Below are 19,407 nucleotides of genomic sequence, written 5' to 3'. Positions count from 1 at the left end.
TGAGCTATATAGCAATCATGGTGGTAATAATTTTGTTATCTATGATTTTTTTGTCATCTTTAATTCCCTGCCATTGGTATTCATGACTGTGTGAAAGCAACATGGAATTTTCCTATCTTAAATATAGAACATATAAAACAACATACAGAAATATCTGAAAATAATTTTCTGAATAGTTAAAAACAGTTTAAAGTACTTGCTGTGCTTCTCAGTCAATTGCTTACCTTTTACTATGAGGTCAGTATTGATTGTGACAACTTTATGTAGGTATATGCAAACAGATGCACGAGTCCAGTCTCAGAGCGTCCCTAGAATTGTTCCTACATATATAGGGATGACTGCATTGATATATTTCCCATAGTGTTTTCCAGTCTGTAGTTGCCCCCTCCCCTATCTGTTACCTGTGATGCAATCATCTATCACACAGTAATTTACTGTCATTTCACCAATCTCTCATTTCAGCCCCAAGTTTTGTTTTATTGGACTGTAAGCTTATGTGGAGGGCCACTGAGTTTTGCACTTGAAGTTCCTTGTTTTTTTAATTCCTGTTTAATGACTTTTAGTTGCACAGTTAAAACAGAAGACAATACAAAGACATAGGCTTGATTCTGGTCTTTTTGTGCAGTTAATATTTATTTACTAAATTCCAGATGCTTTCATCTGTGTGAAAAACAGTAGAATTGCAAAGGTATGAAGAGAGAGCATTCTGTAATGTGTTGGGTTTTTTGGATAATGCATGAGAAGACAGGAGCTTCTTTTCAAACCCTAGGCTGATTTGTTAGCATTTGCATTTGGAAAAAAATTACATAGTATTTAACATTTCATAGCAAACACTGAAAAGAAACGCTGAGCCTGCAGCACCATTTTTATTGCCTCTAATCAGAAACAAATCGTAGTATAACTAAACTTTGTACTACTTACCTATTTGCTTTGTGATACTTAACTGAGCAACTTTGCCATCTGAATGTTTTCAGTAGTGGAATATCTCAAGAGGAGTAAGTAAGAGTTTTTAAAAAAAAGTCACTTTCACTATAGGATTGGCTTGCTGCTGTCAGCATGCCAAATTTGAAACGAGATTGCAAGTTGTGGAGTGCATTACAGATCCTATTTTCAGCAATGTTCATCTACTGCTGAGAAAGTATTAAATAAATCCTGTAAGGAGAGTAAGAGAGGAACACCATGGAAGGCATCCACTGAATGTGATCACTAAGTGAAAAAGCACACACCTCTTCATTTTTGGACTGGTCAATTTTTGTATCTTTCTTCCTCAGTTTCCTGTCTTCTCCATTCCTTACAAAATGTTGGGTAACACATATTCACACAGAACATGCTATAAATTTTATCAATCTGTAAAACATTGAAGTATTAAACTACACTGATAACTCTACTATTTATAAAAATTTGCCTTACAGAAGTGGCTAGCCTATTGCTAAAAGGGCCTGGAAAACAGGTTTCTCATAAGCTCTGATTATTGCTTTTCTTACTCCAAACCGTCATCTCACTGTGCTGTGCGCTAACAGAAATGTTACATCTTTTTTTCCTTTTGTCGTTGTGCTGTGCCCACCCAGAAGTTTGGGTTTTGTTCCTCCTAACGTATATGTGGACGTAGTCATGAGTGTAAGGAAGAACATAGTCAGCATATACAACAAGCGAGAAATAGATCTGCTCATATATACTGTTACTTACCATTCCTGATTCTTTTACAGCTGGGCCTCTTGGCAAAGTATTTATTTTCCAGGCCAGATTTCAACTTGCTCTTCATTTCAGATCTAAGTTTCTCCTCACCAAAGATGTGCTTTCCTGCCGAATCTCACCCTGCCTCTGTTGGCTTTGAACTTGTTCAAAAATATGCCGCAAGAAAATGTATTTCACTACTTCAGGGTTTTAAAACTTGAGTTAAAGGATTTCAAGAGAATGCTGGGTAGAAATTGAGTATCAGCTCAAAAGGTAGAGGTTTCAGATAATCAAGACTGCCTCAAAGAGGAAGACATTTACAGTTAAATGCGTTCTAAATTGTAGCTTTGGCTAATAATTTTGTTATGATACTGTCTGAATCATCACACAAGAGGTGTTATATTTTAGTGTGTTTAAATTAGAGTAGCTGGATAGAATGTTGATTTCTGATCTTTCATTTTTTCAGAGACTGTCAATATTATAATACATAAGGTTGATGCTTCTTCTAATATTTAGAATGTTAGGCCAGTGCTGTGCCTTCTGCTGTGTACTTTCTTCCAGTCCTTTTATGAAGAGATGTTTACCATACTTCAGGCAAACTAGGTTTGCTGAGTCTTGTGGTTATAGCAGAGAGAATATGGAAGTCTTTGCTCAGAAGTGTGTTCAGGCAAGAGATTTAGCATTGTCCCGTTGTGATACAAGTTCCTTTGAATTCTTTAATATGAATTACATAAATACAATTTTTTACTTTGTTAAAATCCTTGATTATTCAAATGTTGTTCAAATGAGGCAAGGAGCTAATGATTTACATTATAGGAGAGAGGCCAAGTACCTTTATATTAATCAGCTTTATCTATTTTCGATATCTGAGAGAGGGAAGGTGTGTCAAATGAGAGGCTATCAAGACAACTTATTAATTTCTAACTTATGTTAATAGAAATGGTAATTCATACAAAAATGAATGTAATTGTTTCACCCTAGAAAAGATTTTTGTGTTAGAAAATAATTTTTTCTTAATATGAGCTGAAATCAAGTTTAATAACAGGGGAAGGTACATTTATATCAGCATATTAGTCTGTTCTGAGAGAAATGATCCCCTCCTCAGAAGATTATAATATATGATATTACTTGATCACTACCAAAAAAAAAAAATTGAACTGTGGATGTATTTTTTCAGAAATTAGTGGTTGTTTGGTTTTTTTGGTGGGGTTTTTTTTGTTTTGTTTTGTTTCCATACCAAACCCTAATCTCTGATACTAGATGTCTCTTAAAGTTATTGAAGCTAGAGACTGTTCAGATTGGTTACTGAATTTATTTCTCCTGCTAAGCTGAGAAATTTCTTGACAAACATAATTATGTGGATTTTTTTGTTGGTTGTTTTTTTTTTTTTAATTTCTGGAGCAGATTTTTTTCTTCTATGTGACACATAAATTGTAGGATGTGGTAGAGGTGATGAAGTTTACACTTTCCATAGCCTTCAAAACTTGTTGTAAAATCACCAGCTGTGTTCCCATGGGTTTATCACTCAAATGCCCTGCTCACATGATCCTTGAAATTCGGGGAACGACAGATTTCATTGAGTCAGTTCTTGAACCAAATAATATAGATTTGCTTAATTAGGTGAAACATAATCTTGAAATATGAGATATCTATTTTTTTCAAACTCTTAGAAACCCTTCTTAAATGCATAAGCCCATATGTTCCTCATGCTGTGCAAAACTGTTCAGAGGGAACAAAGCCATTTAAAAATTCAGAGATCTAGTGGAACTAGATAGCTGGGGAAGATGCATAATATTAAGGGTTTGCACCAAGATTTCAATCTAGAATTAAAGATTAGTGGAAATTCAAAGCCACAAAACTTTAAATTTCTATTGGTGACTGGAGGATTCCTGACAGCTCAGGTCAGATCTCTTAATGACATGTTGCAAAGTGACAAGGAAAAAGCTGTTGGGCAAAATGAAACTGCAACTCTACTGGTCCCCCTTTAGGCTTTGTAAATTACATACAGGACTGCTTTAGCCTCCTGAATATGGTAGGAATGGAAAGATATGACTATTATTGTGAGGCAGCTTTTCTTCTCCTTCCTTGCAGTATAAAATAGTGTATGTTGCAGAGGTAAAAAACAAAGTAACATCACATATCTATGAAAGACCTCACAAATAAAGTTTATGGATGTCATGAGTTTAAAATCAATGCTTTAACATTAATGAAAATGCCATTAAAGGATAAATGTTAATATATTTTTTCCAATAAAAGAGCCAAAGAGAGAGAATACTTGAGGGAGGAAATTTTCCTTCCTAATTCTTGCTCCATCCAGTCCCAGTAAAGGTCGCTCATTGCATAAATCCTGGAGAAGTACTTAGTAGAAGCATTTTCCCTTAAAAGGTGTACAGGAGTGCAAAGAGGTAGGTACCTATATTTCACAAGAATCAGAAAAATAAAAGAAGCTTAATTCTGAGCTGTCACCTGAATGATTTTTTTTGAGTTGTAAAACTAATTTACATAAACTTTGGCAAGTAGCAATCAGTTTTCCGTTGTCTGGAATAATGGAAAACTGGGATAATACATCACCAGGGCATAACGGAATTTGACCTGCAGAGAACTAGTAATCGCATCTTCACTCAAACAGATTCATATAGGAATGCTTGGGCATCCTTTCACAAAATTTTCTGGTGCCTCAAGCGTCAGATAAGTTTTGCTCAGGTGCAGCGTGGCCTCAGCTGGCTTCACGAGTTCATGCTGTAGCTTTGCTAGCAAACCTTCGCACACCGTGGCTCCTGGGAAGGGCAATGCTCAGGTGGCTTTTCAGAAGTCAGCTTGGATGAGGACTTGCTTAATGGCCATTTCACACCTAAACTGCTTCCAGGCCTGTAACCCGTATGGCTGCAGTCATGTCATATGTCAGCAAAAGTAAGTGTTCAGAGCCAGGCTGTCTCTGCACAAAGACCAACTCTGTGACTGCGTCAGAGGCACAACTGATTTGTAACCTGCGTGGTTAATGGCATGTGGATAATGGAGAGTTTTCTGTGTGTTTATTAATGCTATAGTAAAACCTATGAGGAAATTAAAATTCATGTTTTGAAGAAGGATCTGGACAGTACAGTAAACATGTTTTCATGTTCTGTTTTTTTCTCCTCTCTGTTAAGGGGTTATTTTCCATTGGGTATGAAGTAATGCAAGGAAAAGCAGTGTGTGACCCCAGAACTAATGAGGTTATAGTGCACCTATAGGCTGTTATAATTTTGGTGGGTTTTTTCGACTTATTGTTTGATTTGTCAGCTTCAGTGACTTCCTTCAAGTGAAAATTCCTAATTTTCAAAATTGGAAGACCCTAGTGTAAAACCTTGAAGTTGTTTTCTTTTCACAATAGAAATAGCTCATTTATTCCTGCCTACTGTTGCTTAACTGAGACATGGTTTTGTCCAACACAGAATTTTGCCTACTGCTCGTGATTACTTATTTAAATACCTTTTTCAGGAAGCTATGTCCTAAAGTTCTTTGAGAGTCCAGGTGAATAGTAATTTCTATTCTTTGTTCATTATACTGTTGACTTTCCACCAAGAACTGTAAGGGGTTAAAGAAGTAGGATTTACCTTATTAGGATTCTACTCATTCTTCCCTATTACCTCATAGTTATCTGTTTTGTTTTAGATTTAGCTCATTCTGAAGGTGCCTAGCTTAATAGTTCTGAAGACTGGTGTTTTTTCTAAAGGTAGTCACAGCAGGAATTGCTTAGGCAACCTCCAGTTCTTATGTGAAGCTAAAGAGTCGAGGCTAGGTTTCATGTCTGTGTGAGTACTAACTGATCAAAACCATACCATGCAATAGTCCAGAATAACTTAAACTTTATTGTGGCTTTTGTTTGTTGTGAATATAGTTATGCTTCACTACTAGCAAACTGTCAAGCAAAGCTATTTCATATGTTCAAAACTAATTAAACCAATTTTCTGTTAATCTGAGATTCCCCATTATAAAACAAACAGTAAGCATAGTTAATGGATAACTTAATTTATGCTTGTTGGAAGCTAGATTTTGCAACATAAATATTTAGATATACTGGATCTTCAGAATTAGGTTAAGTGTATGTCTGAAATTTAGATTTGTGACAACAATAGCTCTGTGATGACTTATTGTACAATGTTTTTATCATAATTATTTCATTAGCAATGTGTAGTTCATCAATTCTGAATATATGATTAGTTCAAAATCTACTAGAGAGGTCTTTGGTGATAACTATGGGTAATTTCTGTAAGTAGCTTAGAAATGTTTAAAAGATCCTAATAGATTTCCCTCCAAGAACTATTGTTCTTAACCAAACAATCACAGAAGGATAGAGAAACAGCAAAGTTGTCAGTGGGGCACAGTTACTGGGAATAAGAGTCTACCTGTCTTGCTTGTCACCTACCAAGCAGTCTTGGTTTGGTTCTGGCTAATTGACACAAATCAGAAGATTGACCTGCTGCTTCATTTTGAGAAGAATATTTAACATATTTACGTGCTGCTTGATGAATGAAGGCAAAAAATTAATTATTCTGTACAAATATAGACTGAATGATGAGTCTAAATTCTTAGCAGGGAGTTTAAATTGATGCCGTGCTGGGAATGCTACTGATTGTTTCCTGTTAGTTCTTTATCTTGAAAGAAAAAGATTTAAATTTTGGAACCCAGAATTCCCACTACTATAAATGAATTACTTTATGATAGAAATTTTATTTCAAATATCTTTCTTCCTAAAAGGAGGGACAAAAATGAGTGAGCATAAAATATTTCATGTTTTGGATAGTCGACTGTTTAGTAGAACTATTTTGTTCTACTGCCGTATGTTTTACACTGTAAGCTTGTGATAGCTTTCTGCTGACCTGATAAATTGCCTGGACCGATTAGTGGTTGTCAATAAAGTATATCTGTATAGTGTCATCTTAACATTTAATTAGATTTATAGAATCAGCATCCCCTGACATTACTGTAGTAACTATACTGGAGGAGACCCTAATTAGTAAACTCCCATAGTGTTTAAAGGGTGCGCTTGACATTTTTCTTCTCTGTACATTTTGATTATTTTACCAGTCTCTGAATGTGAAAAATGTACATTCTAGTACTTTTTTTTTTTTCTTCAGTGTGGGAGCAGTTAGTGGTAAGCAAAGAAAATGTGTAATTTTCACACTTTTGATACCATGCCTCTTCGTACTGGTACTGAGCTTACATGAAGCAAAACATATTTTAATTCCCAGTGTTGTTTCTATTTCAGGACTTTTTTGATACTCTTGTAACTTTAAGGACGATATAGTGCTTTCTGTAAAACTGTAAAAAGTATTCCTTCTGTAGTAGAGCTACTGCTCCACCAAAAAGCAAATTGAGCTGGCACCTTCATTCTACACTGCCACTTATGTGGGCTTTTTACTTGGTGGGAAAAGAACTTTCTGGGATGAAATTTTGCATATACGGTGACAGAAGGATGTATTTCTTTCTGTCTTATGATGGAACTTTCATTTAAATGTCATTTAAAAAAAAAGCAAAAATAAAAACTCTGTTTTGCTTGATGGTGTGATTTAGATACCAGGTAGAGGTATATTCTTAGTGCAAATGTTTTTTCTATTGCAGTGCAGGAAATGTAAGACATACAAAATGCATAATATTAATCTGTATTAACAGCATCTGTTAACGCTCTAAGCAAACTGCAGTCCCATGGGTTGTCAGTAAAGACTTAAGTAAATATATACACAGGGTATCAATATATTCTGTGTCTGAGAATAGTCTGTCCCTTCCTGAGGACACCATGTCGTAGCGCTTTGTTGGCACAGATAAATGGGTTGTCATGCTAAACATACTGGCACATCTTCTCTGTCAGCCTGGGGAGGTCCTAATCCTTTAAAATGTGACATAGCTTCAGCAAGGACACAAGATTAACAGACTGTCCTTCACTTCTTAACTCAACCATAAAGATTTGCAAAGTGGATTAATGAGCCTTTAAACATGCCCATGGAAGTTCAGCTATAAGAAAGTGTGCAAAGACCACTGTCATGTTGGGCTCTAAGATTCCTATTCCTGTTGCTTTGCTTTATTACATGCTCTGTGCACATTTCATTTTCCCATTTTTCACATCACAAATGAGCATGTTTGACCCCACTGAGTATCTTGTCTGCGGTTTTCTATTTGTCTTTCACTTATTCCTATCTACTTCCACCTGATTATCAGGGGTCTGACATGGACTTACCCTAGATATTGCAAAAGCTGAGGGAGGGGCTGGGATCTTCATTTTGTGCTTGGAGTCTTTTAAAATAAGTACTTCAGTAGCAATAACAAGCCAGCCTGTATGTAAGTATTTTCACCAGCGCATTTCTTTTTCCCCTCAAGACTTCTTGAAATGCTCCCTAGTTTTGTGGGAGGCTGGCCTGCAGTTAAATACAACTTTTACTTTCAAGGTTAGTTTCTTTATGTTTAGCTTTCTAAATAAGTATTAAAGTTGAATATAGGCCAACTACCTACATGTGCTTTTGCATTAATCTCTGTTTTCCATTATTTCCTGAGGCAAACTTGTTTTCTGTGGAGCTATATACAGAGAAAGAGTCCTTAATAAAATTTTATCTGTTAAGCTAGTACTTAGCAAGTGTGTTCTCAGTCCACTCATACATTTGAAGAAGAGAGAATGGAATGACATTGGGAAATGGTGTACTTACAAGTCTCAATGAGCTAATTAGGGTAGCATGGTATCTATTTCAAAATTGTACATAAGTCTCCTGATAATAAGCTGTGTGAAGCTTAAGGAGGTCTTGCACCACTGTGCAATGGTTCTGATGAGGGCAAGGCTTATGACTTAGCCATGGAGCTGCTATTCGGTACAGCAGTTACACAGCTTTTGGAACGGGACCTTTGTAAAGGACAGCACCGTGTTACATAGCTGTGCCAGGTCACATCCCACAACTGCCATGAGCATCCCTGCGCCACGCTGTACTGCGTGCTGTTGTCTCAACTTCAGCACCAGTGTTCAGTATAGCCTAAAAGGAAGCAGTATGCATGGCAGCAAAGTCGGAGGAGGTTGTAACTGCAAGATGACATATTGCAGGGCATTGTCAGAGGCAGAGACCAAACCTTCTGGGTGGCACAGGATGAGACTTGGCTGCCCGAGCTGCTGCTGCACCACAGCCATGGCAGAGTTGTAAACCTTTCTGTGTTCAGTCACTAAAGGGAGCCAGGGAGCAATGCTGTGCCATCAAGGACTGTGTTTGTCTTCTGCTGTACACTCAAGATCTCAGTTTTATAACTTTACATTTTGTCAGTATTCTGGTATTCTTTCCTTGAGGTTCTTTGGAAATACTTGCAAGAGGGTGGATACCTATTTTGTGCTTAGTGTCTTAGTGTTATTTTGAAATAGAAGGGAGAGAGTGATGCTGTGCCTAGTTTTACACTTTGATTAGCAAACACAGCAAATACTACATCTTTGATTTTTTTTTTTTTTTAATTGCTTGTGAAGAATGGCATATTATAGATGTGACGTGCATATGCATGAATCTTAGCTCACTGACAGCCATGAGAGTTGTGGTTTTGATAACTGCATGTCCTGCATTGTTTTCATCTCACAAAGAAGCAAACCCCAATATTCTCTATGGAAAATAATTAGTAAATCATTATGGTCTAGTATTATAATGTTTTTATTTTTGCTCAGCGGTCAGTAACATTAGTCATTTGCCTTCATGTTCCATTAGATAATTTTATAAAACTTGTTGGATTGGTTTCTGGCTGCGTTTAGCTTATTTTTATTTTTAATAAATAATGTTTGTGAGGAATTTACTCCTAATTAGTGAGCAGTATGGTCATATGCACCAATACAAATTTGTAGGTATCCTGTGAATGATGAACAGTCATGAAATAGTTTATTATTTGAATGCTTGTTGACAGAAAATTCAAAGTTACCTCTGGAAACTGAGGTGCAGCTATTTTCTTGTTAACAACTACAGACCTGAAATTAGTTAGAAGAAGAGGAAATTTGATATTCTATTGGAAGGTACTTGTTAAAACACTTATTAAAGTTAAGTTGTATGCATTATACTAAAGAAAATTCTGCTAAATATTTTGAAGAAGGCTTATGTTATCATCAAGGATTAACTGGGTACACTACCTAATAAGTTGATATAAGAGCCAAATTATGTTTGATGAAAAATTGTAACAGATCTGCTGAAGGCAGAAAATTTGGATGCCTTATTAATAAAGATTAAATAAGCCCATGAAAAAGTCATTACCACTAAACTAACTGAAATATAGTATTGCAAGTAATCCTTTTTCATAGCCCCCCCTCCTGATATGTATTATGAAAGTCATGACTTAAGATCTGACCTCTGCTTGGAGGAAGTCATGACAGATGGCCTATTCAGGATTTTTCAGGATAAACGGATTCCAGTTATTTAAGTTATAAATAATTACTGGCCTAGTGGCCTAGTGCTGCAGTTACTGGTAACAGCTTAAATAACTAGTCCCTTACATAAGTAAAGTATATGTTAACCTAAAAGCTAATAATTATGTGAATAAAGTTTTGAATAATATTACTCTGATAATTTTTTGACTGCAATTTCCAGGAAACAAATACAAAAGTAGGCCTTAGAAGTGAATGCATAGGTACAAAAGTATGACTCAAATAGCTGAAATAATACTTTATTGAAGTGGGGTTCTCATTAGACAATAATAATTATGGTGGCATAATTATTGGAAGCAATTATTCTTGTCACTGGCTGCTGTCAAAAAGTAAATCAGGAGATACTTGGAGAAATTGAGTAGGGAAAAAAAAAAAGTTGAAGGATTATGTAGCCCTTCTAGTTTTTATGTTTGTAGTTAACTTAGTGAAATAAATAGAAGTGCTTTGCTGAATAGATAATAAATCTGGAGAGGTGCCAGAAGATTGGGTAAATATCAGTATGGCACTCTAAACTGAAATTAATGGGATTCTTAAGAGTGTCTTCAAATAGTTTCAAATTAAGCCTGAACCTAATTTATTATAGGACTTTTTAAACAATGAGACAAACCATAAAAACCTAAATAATATGAAAGAAATACCACTTTAAAGTGTTAACCTACTACTCACCATTTGATGAACATTTATTTAATGGTAATGCTTTTATACTATGGTTGTTTGGGAAATAAAGCACAAAGAGTAAAAAACAATAATGAAGCATACTTTATATTAACCACTTATTTAAGCACTGTGAATTAAAAAAAAAAATCGACAATAATACAAAACCACATTCTTTCTCATTCTTAAGTCAGCAGAGAATACATGCTGGGTGTAATGGACTTAATTATTATTCTCAAGTTTTTATTAAAAAAAACAAACCAAGTTTTGTTTCATCTTGTTTCTATATACAAAATGAACCTGCTGGAACAGGTGAGAATTTCACAGAAGTGTTTCTGTTAATTTAGTTGGGGTGCAGTGATACAGTCCTGTCATTCTGATGTTACTCATCCTAAAAGAGATTCTGAAAACTATCTGAAATTAGGTAAGAAAAATTTAAGAGACTGTAGTGGGTTGACCCTGGCTGGATGCCAGGTGCCCACCAAAGCCGCTCTATCACTCCCCCTTCTCAGCTGGACAGGGGGGAGAAAATATAACAAAAGGCTTGTGGGTCAAGATAAGGACAGTTTAATAAAGTGAAAGCCAAGGTCGCGTGCGAAAGCGAAGAAAACCAAATGCTATTATCCTCTACTTCCCATCAGCAGGCGATGTCTAGCCACTTCCTGGGAAGCAGGGCTTCAGTACGCGTAGTGGTTGCTCTGGAAGACAAAAATGCCCCCCTTCCGTCTCCCTTTACTTAGCTTTTATATCTGAGCTGATGTCATATGGTATGGAATATCTGTTTGGTTAGTTTAGGTCAGCTGTCCTGGTTATGTCCCCTCCCGAGATCTTGCCCTGCCCCAGCCTGCCATTGAGGGGGGGGGCAAAAATGTTGGGGAGACAGCCTTGATGCTGTGCCAGCACTGCTCAGCAGTAGCCAAAACACTGGTGTGTTATCAACACCTTTCTAGCTACTGATGCAGAGCACAGTGCTATGAGGGCTGCTATGGGGAGAATTAACTCCATCTCAGCCAGACCCAAAGACAAGGTAGCAGTGGCCTTCTGGTATAGCCTGTCCTGCAATAGAGTTGTTATAGATAGCATTATGGAGAGCGATAGTATCTAAGCAACAGGATATGCCTTTCTTTCCAGTGGTGATGACCATCATCTAGTGTAGGTGCTACATGACTGACCTATCACAGGAGCAGTATCTGAACAGGTCACAAGCATGAGGTTTCTGTGTTTAGGGTTGTCAAAGGAGTATGGTTTATGACTGCTCAGAACATTGTATTTGACAGAAGAACTTCTGTTAAAAATACTTCTCTGACAAAGGGGCGATACTTCTTCTGCTGGACCAAGCATAGTCTTAGCACACTTTGGCGTGTGTCCTGGCACCTCAATGAAATGTGATTTAATGGGATTTTCCCTCTGTTCTTAAATACTCATTTAAATTCAGTATTAATTATCCATGCTTTGAAACAGGGGTGTTTAGTGGTTAAATTATGTCTTTCAGACATCTAACCTTTATTGGATTAAAAAAACCCCTACTTCTGTCTTCATCTTCATTTTACTTCAATAGCGAGCTCTGTGTCATTCAAAGTGGGTTATATCTTACACCATAAATATACCCTTCTTCTCTAAGTAAACCATGTAAGAATGAGAAAAAGCTTTGCAATAAAGACTTTTCCTTTTACATATGCAGAACAAAGTCTGTTAAAGACTTACTTTAGCTTCTTATGCCCTGTGCATTTGGGTAACTGCATGCATAACTTTGAGTTAGTTGATGCTTTACCTTCTTGTGGATTTTTTGCATGTTACACTTTCTGCTGTTTCTATGGCTTCCTTGAAAAATTTCCATCTGCCAAGTGCTCAGTGTGGTTTTAACACGTGCACTTACTAGTCATGCCTTTATTATTGATCGAAGCTTTGGTTTAAGCTGCTTGGCAATCGTGTATGGTTAAATATATGCAAACTCACAAAGGAAAAACATGTACTTTGTTCTTGTTCTCAAATCTATGTTTGTTTCAAGACTGTTTGCCTTTCTACTTGGGAGTCTGATGCATCTGCAATTTACATGGAGATGTCCTGAGGGAAGGATTAGGCACCCTTTTGTCGCTCACCTGTAGGCAGGAACGTGCCACGAGCACATACTGTTGCATTGCTTTTGAAAGCTCTGAGGACAATTCAATGGAGACATCTAACCTTGGATGAGCAAAGCATTCCCAAGAAGAGTAGCTGTGATATTAAGAGCAAGAACCTTTTAGAAAACAAAGTCATGTTTGATGATGGTATACAGGTTGCTTATTAAAATAGTTTGAAAAAAAAGAATGAAACTCTGCATAGGCAAATACAGATTTGGCAGTATCTACATGTGTGAAGATTATTTTTTTTAAATATCAAATCAGTAGCCATAAATATACATTTCTTCTAATTTCTCAACATTTTCTTCTTGCAGCCTTCACAAATGCAAAGAGGTAGAATTACAATGCTAAAAATTTACCATGGGGAAAAAAAAAAAACCTGTCATGGTTTCTCTAAAGAGCCTTGAGTGATTTAAAATTGCTTTCTGCTTTACACAAGAGATACTTTTCATTTGGGGGGAAAAAAAAAGAAGTGTGACGATAAAGACAAACATACCCACAATTTTTATATCTTTAGGAACCTGAAAGACTATTTTCTATGAAAGCTTTTAACGATTTCTTGTCACTCTTTGGGTGGAGTGGTTAGACAAAACAATGTTACCTGCAATAATTTTTGTACCAGTCATCTTAAATTGTTTTATTTTCAATGATTAAACTGTTTTAAGTAATGAGTGAAATTCGGATCCTTAGTTATGACAAAAAGAAATCAAAGTCTTGAAGGGATAAGGACAACTTAAAATACATATCAGCAGTGTAACAGAAAAGAACAAAACATAGGTTGTCTTTAGTTGGAAATAATGATATGGTATGGGAATATCAAAACAGCCACTTTATAGGCTCTGAAAATTGATTGGATAACATAGGTAGTAATTTAAGAAGATGCTGTAGTTGACTCTGCAGGCTTAAACAATTGAAGCAAGTTCTAGAAAACTTGATTATAATAAATCTTCTAATACTCTAAAGAGGGGTGCTGATTCTATCATATCTTTAAAGAGCTGCTGAAGTGACACATTTGGTAAGCACAACTAAGTTAAATGACAACTGTTTTGTCTTTACAGCTGGGGAAATGCATTTACTTGTGCATAATTCGGTTTACTCTTCAAGTAGTGCCCTAGAAGCACTTCTGAAATCCCTCATTAATAAATAGGAGAACATGTTTGAATTCAGATTCTTACATCCACAATGCAGAGGTGTTTGTGGATAGCCAGTTGCTCTACAAGAAAACTGGTATCGTTAGAGTCTTGATCAGTACTGTTATTCTAGGTGTCAGCTGAGTAATTTGTGGGCATCTGTGCTTGTTTTCTGTTGATCTTCGCAATTTTTTAATGAGGGTAGCACATTAGGTATATATTTTAGCTAATTGCTGCAAGTATCAGTCAGGAAGATAACATTTTACTAGCTTGACGGCCTTTCAAGCTACTGACATTGCAAGTTATATTAATTAAATGCTGGACTCACAAAATTATTCCTCAGTTTGGAGGGGCAGATGATACTCAGCACTTCTGATTAAAAAAAAAAAGTTTTTACAGATAGCTATCATATTTGTATGTGGAAACTAATTCCCCCCCCCCCCCCCCCCCCCGTCTTTAAAGAACCACACCTAAATTGTACTGGGTTTTTACAGCTGTTGGCACAATCACATATATTCTAATATGACTTTTTTTCTTTTTTTTAAATGTAGATGCCATTTTCAGACTCGAGGTTGAGCTTCTTATTTGTAAAAACACAAATTTAGAGTCATTATGCTGTTATGCTATGGCTACACTGAATTGTCCTTGTGAAACACAGCAGTCATAGGGTAATATTGGCTAGCTGGTTGAGAATAGCCTATGGCTCACTTGTGACACAACAATAGCACAAGCTATCAGAGCTTTCTAGTGCATCCAGCCCATGAATTTATGTTTGCATTCAAATTAGAATAATTGATTGGAAGTCACAGCTTGATAAGACTCAGACAAGAGATACACAGAGAACAACAGGGACTATATTTCTCTTACCAGAGCTCAGCAATTGAAGGCTATTTGCATTTCAGTATTCCTGCAGCTCTACTCCTGGAATATTTTGATGATCTGCCAAGTCATGCAGCGTGTTTAGTTGCTGGACAAAGACCATCACTTTGATTGCTGTTGGGAATCTTCGAACACAGTGAACAAAACCATAGCTTAGATAAAGAACAGTATGTTTCGTGTTCCATTTCCTGCTGTTCTATGGTAGCTGTTAGAGCCTGGTAAGGACTGAAAAAGCATAACCTTCTCATGTACTTCATCTTAATTCAGCCTTTGTTGAGGCCTTTGTTATCTGAATCTAATTATGCTCCTGAATTAAGCTTACTGATTCTTTTCTCTAAATTAATGGACTTTTTTGGAGATGTTATGCTTTTATTTCATATAACTGGCTAATTTTTAGTTATTTTTTTTTAACTAAACCCCTATTTATTTAGTATTAATATTGTGTGAGATGTACTTGAATCTATAATTCTGTATGGCCCTTTGCTTGCCTAAATTATAAGTAAAAATTGTCTCCCCTGAAAAAGTATGAATGAAGTAATTCCTTTATTTTTACACAAATTTATAGGGGACTAATTAAGATTTGGTTTTTTCAGGCAGTTTATTGGAGGTGGTGGTTCTTCAGTTTTATGAGCAAGTGCAAAGTCCTCCTTTCAATTATGATCTGTACAGTGGTAGTCATCATTTTGATTCCTCAGGGCAAAAAAGAAGAATTGCAAATGTTCCAAGAGGTTCTGCACCCCAAGAGGAACAGACTAGGACTGTAGCTATAATTAGATAATTCCTTGTCTTTGCAGGTACAGGCAGTATAGAAAGGACTGATTGATCACTTACTTGAGGGGTGATGGTGGTGTCAGTCTTCGGAATGGTCTCCTTGCGGATTCTTGGTGGGCTGTTGCCACAGGTAGATGGCACACACTGATCATGGGCATCCACTCTTCACTACACCTATGGCTCAGTTAGACTCTGTGGAGCTCTAAACTAACATGTTTTTAAAAGGTTGTTAAAACTTTGAGAACCTAGATTTCTTGCCAGCTGACATTAAAGAGGATGTGCTGCAAATTGTTAAAATACTTTAGACCTGTCTCGACTGTGTAGAAACTTGTAATGACTTCAATTAGTTACCTTTGTCATACTGAACTACAGCTGTTGCCTGGGGTTTATGGTTGTCAGTTCTAAGTATCAGGAGTATCCAGCTGTGCAGAGTCATTTTGTAGAGTATTCCCTAGACTAAGTTATTTTTTAATTTCATCTGTGATCAACCTCAAACTGTGTAGTATTACACATTGTATGCTTATATGTGATGTGTAGAGTTGTATTCTCAGACTGAATTGGCTTATATCCACCCCAAGTGTGAGGAGTACATGACTCCAAAGATGGTGGAATTTGCATTACTTCTCTACACTAAACACATCTCTGGAAGAATTCACTGTACACTGAAACATGCAGCAATATAGGTTCGTTTCTGCTAAAAGTTTACTTGAAAATTTGGTATATAATCAGAAACAAAGTAGCCTGAGACATAAAGTTATATTAAAAATACAAACCTAAAATAACGATAAGATAATAATTCATCAGAAGTAAAAGAATATTAGAAAGGGTCTTCAGTGAAGATCTGAAGCTTTTCCTCCTAATAAGTGATCAAGAGTGCGATGGTTCAAAAGGAAGCTTCAGCTAACTACTCATGTGAGCAGCTGCTCTCAGTAGGTGTAGCAGACTTTAATCTGACCTTAGAGCTCTAGGATCCTGGGAACCATATGTTTTATTCCTAGGGTATCTAGGAATAAATATATACTAGGTTAATTTTACTGCCTTTGCAAAAACATGTTTGTGTGCATTCAGTCCAGAGGAGGAAGTGTAAGAGTGACCATTTAAAGGCTGGGGTTTGGGGTGGGTTTTTTAGTAGTAGAAAGATTGGATATTCTCAGTCTTGGGAGAATGGTCAGGAAATTTTCCATCTGAACAGTATTATGGGGAGAAGTATCTTTTAAATAATGATTGAAATATTCTTTTAGAATCAGAGCGAAGACATTCTTAAAAGTTTTATTCCTTTTTTTTTCAAGTTCATAGTCTTTCTTCAGGGAAGAACCAAAACAGTAAAGGGGTCCCAGGCAGTGAGCTGCACCAGCTTAATGTGTAGCCACCTTGTTCATGGCGTGCTTTCAGAGGAACAGTGAAGTCTGGGATATTTTCAGACATAGCAAGCCAAAAATTTATACATACATTCCTCTGGGCTGTAATCTTTATGTAGTATTCTTCTGGGGGAAACTTCAAAAAAATTATTATGTTTATTCCAAATATGCATTTTGTGGGGTTTTGTGTAATTTTTTTAAGGATTTTTTTTTTCTCTAGCCAGCATTAATCTCTAGTTTCCAGGCATCTGCACAAAAAATGCACAATAACATACCGATCATGGGAGAATGCAGTTCAGCAATCATAACAAATGAAATCTGCCCGTAATTCCTGTGCGTAGTAAAACATTTTAATAAGGAGTTACTGATTGATTTTACCAAATTAGAGAACCAAATCCCCAGAGCTGTTTTTCTGTCTATGAAGGTTCAAGTGGCATGAGAGATTCGCTCAACGTCTTTTCTACACGCTTCACTTGTTAGGTCTAAAGCAAGCGGTACCTGTTTGCCCAGCCCCAAGTGCAGTCATAAAGAAAGCAGCAGCAGCTCATCCCTTTTCACCCAGTTTAATAGAGTTGACCAGTGTCATACCTGATACAACTCCCCTCCTCTGCTCGTAAACTCCACTTACAAGAGAACATGCAAGGAACCACCGTGACGGGTTCCAGAGTAGCAGAAAGAAATGGTTTGTCTCATTTTGAAAAGTCTAAACAATACTGAAATACTTTCTGCTTGAAATTTTGAATGAAAATCAGGAAATTCCAGAGGCGCCAGAATAGTTTTGAAAGACATTTTACTTTCTCAGAAGATTTTGTGTGCTCCTATTTAAAAAGCAGGGGGAGATGGGATGGGGACTAGTTTACTTAGAAGTCAGAGTCCACTGTTGTTTCAGTCCTGTTTAGTTGGTAAATAGTATTTCAGCACATGATACAGAAATTACCTAGAATTTGCAGTAGAAGCTTGAAAGAACAAAAATTCTGATTGTTTGTCTTATATTAAGTGCTTATCTCTCCAAGTTGCAGAGGAGCATATTTGCATATGCTTGTCCTTCGTATACTTTTTTTGATTCTCCAGTTTTATTTACAAGTACTTCATGATATGTTGGTTATACAACGAAAAGCATTTAAAACACGGATTCATTTTTTTGTATCTATGTACAGGTTGCTTAAATGCACAAACTGTTCACTGGTACTTCCTTTACTCTTAAAAACGACTGGTTTGGTATGTAAAGTTCTGCTAGCTGCATTCACAAAACTAAGGAAAATAAACAGTCTTGTAGGGCTTGCAAGACAGTGGATGCTCTGATCTAGTGGAAATCATAACTGCTGCTAAGTTGGTGACAATGAGTTTAGTTGGTGCTTCAGCTGGATATCTCATTGTGAAGCCTTTGCTGGGTTGTATTCGTGCCCTGGAGGACCGAGTTCTTGTAAGCCTACAACTGAAATCTTTTATAATGGAAGAATGGATTTGGCTCTGCAGACAGTCAACAGGCTGTGTGGCACTCTTCATGTTACTAATGCTTTTCTGGCATATATTTTTATCTCATGTTAAGATTTCAAGAGACTGAAAGATGAATAAGAATCAGTTCACCTGTAGACTCACTCATCTAGTCATTTCTAGTGCAATAAAGCTAAGGCTAGTTTCCACTTATTCCTCGCTTCCTCAGTTCCGTGGGGTTGTGTGGAGAAATACAGCTTCATGCATTTCATACTTTGAAAATTATATATTAATGGTAAGTATGGAAACGGTAGAGCTGTAGTTATTCAAGAAGGGGCTGTAGTTTGTCAGAATCAGAACCTGGGAAGATGAAAGCCTGCTGTAAGCACAAGCATGTCTGTGTACTACTGCGTGGAGATGTATTGCAGAAAAAATAAACCTACTTTACAAGTACATAATATTCAGTGACATTAAATAGGTGCTACTTTACCATGTAAGGTTTTTAGCATTATTGTATGTATGTTCCAGATCTATTGAGTCTAGTACTAACCTCATTTGGAGTACTAGGCACTCAATCTGGCAGGTTAATCTTTTTGTTTTGTTTCATGATGTTACAGAATAACACATTTTTAATTAAAAAATGCTATAAACAACCAGATTGTAAATTGCCTCAGTTGTTGTGGAAAAAAATAATTGCTCAAAGTTATTTTTTTTAATTAATTAGCAAAGTTTTACACTGAATACCTACATTACCTATTTCAACTGGGAAAAGTAGACAGTGAAATTTTAAAAATACTCATGAAGGTTTCTTACACTTAAAAAAAAAACCTTACTAGTGCTGTATTTCCAGAATGTATTAGTGTTTCTTAAAAGGTATTTTGTTACTGTTACAAACTAAAACCAAGTTTACATGCAACTTACAGTTGGCATGTAGCATTTATTGCTTGTGTGTGTACATTACTTTTTGCTATTTACAATAC

General features: G+C 36.3%; 1 protein-coding gene across 9 annotated transcripts in view; it reads left to right on the top strand.

Annotated features, from left to right (window-relative positions):
- The window catches only part of MARCHF1 (membrane associated ring-CH-type finger 1), a 261,023-nt gene that overhangs the window by 135,362 nt on the left and 106,254 nt on the right, over positions 1-19,407 (top strand). The window lies entirely within an intron of this gene.

The sequence above is a fragment of the Harpia harpyja genome, chromosome 2 (assembly GCF_026419915.1).
Source record: "Harpia harpyja isolate bHarHar1 chromosome 2, bHarHar1 primary haplotype, whole genome shotgun sequence".
Lineage (NCBI taxonomy): Eukaryota > Metazoa > Chordata > Aves > Accipitriformes > Accipitridae > Harpia > Harpia harpyja.
The sequence above is the reverse complement of the archived record's forward strand: the minus strand, read 5'-3'. Positions and strand labels throughout refer to the sequence as shown.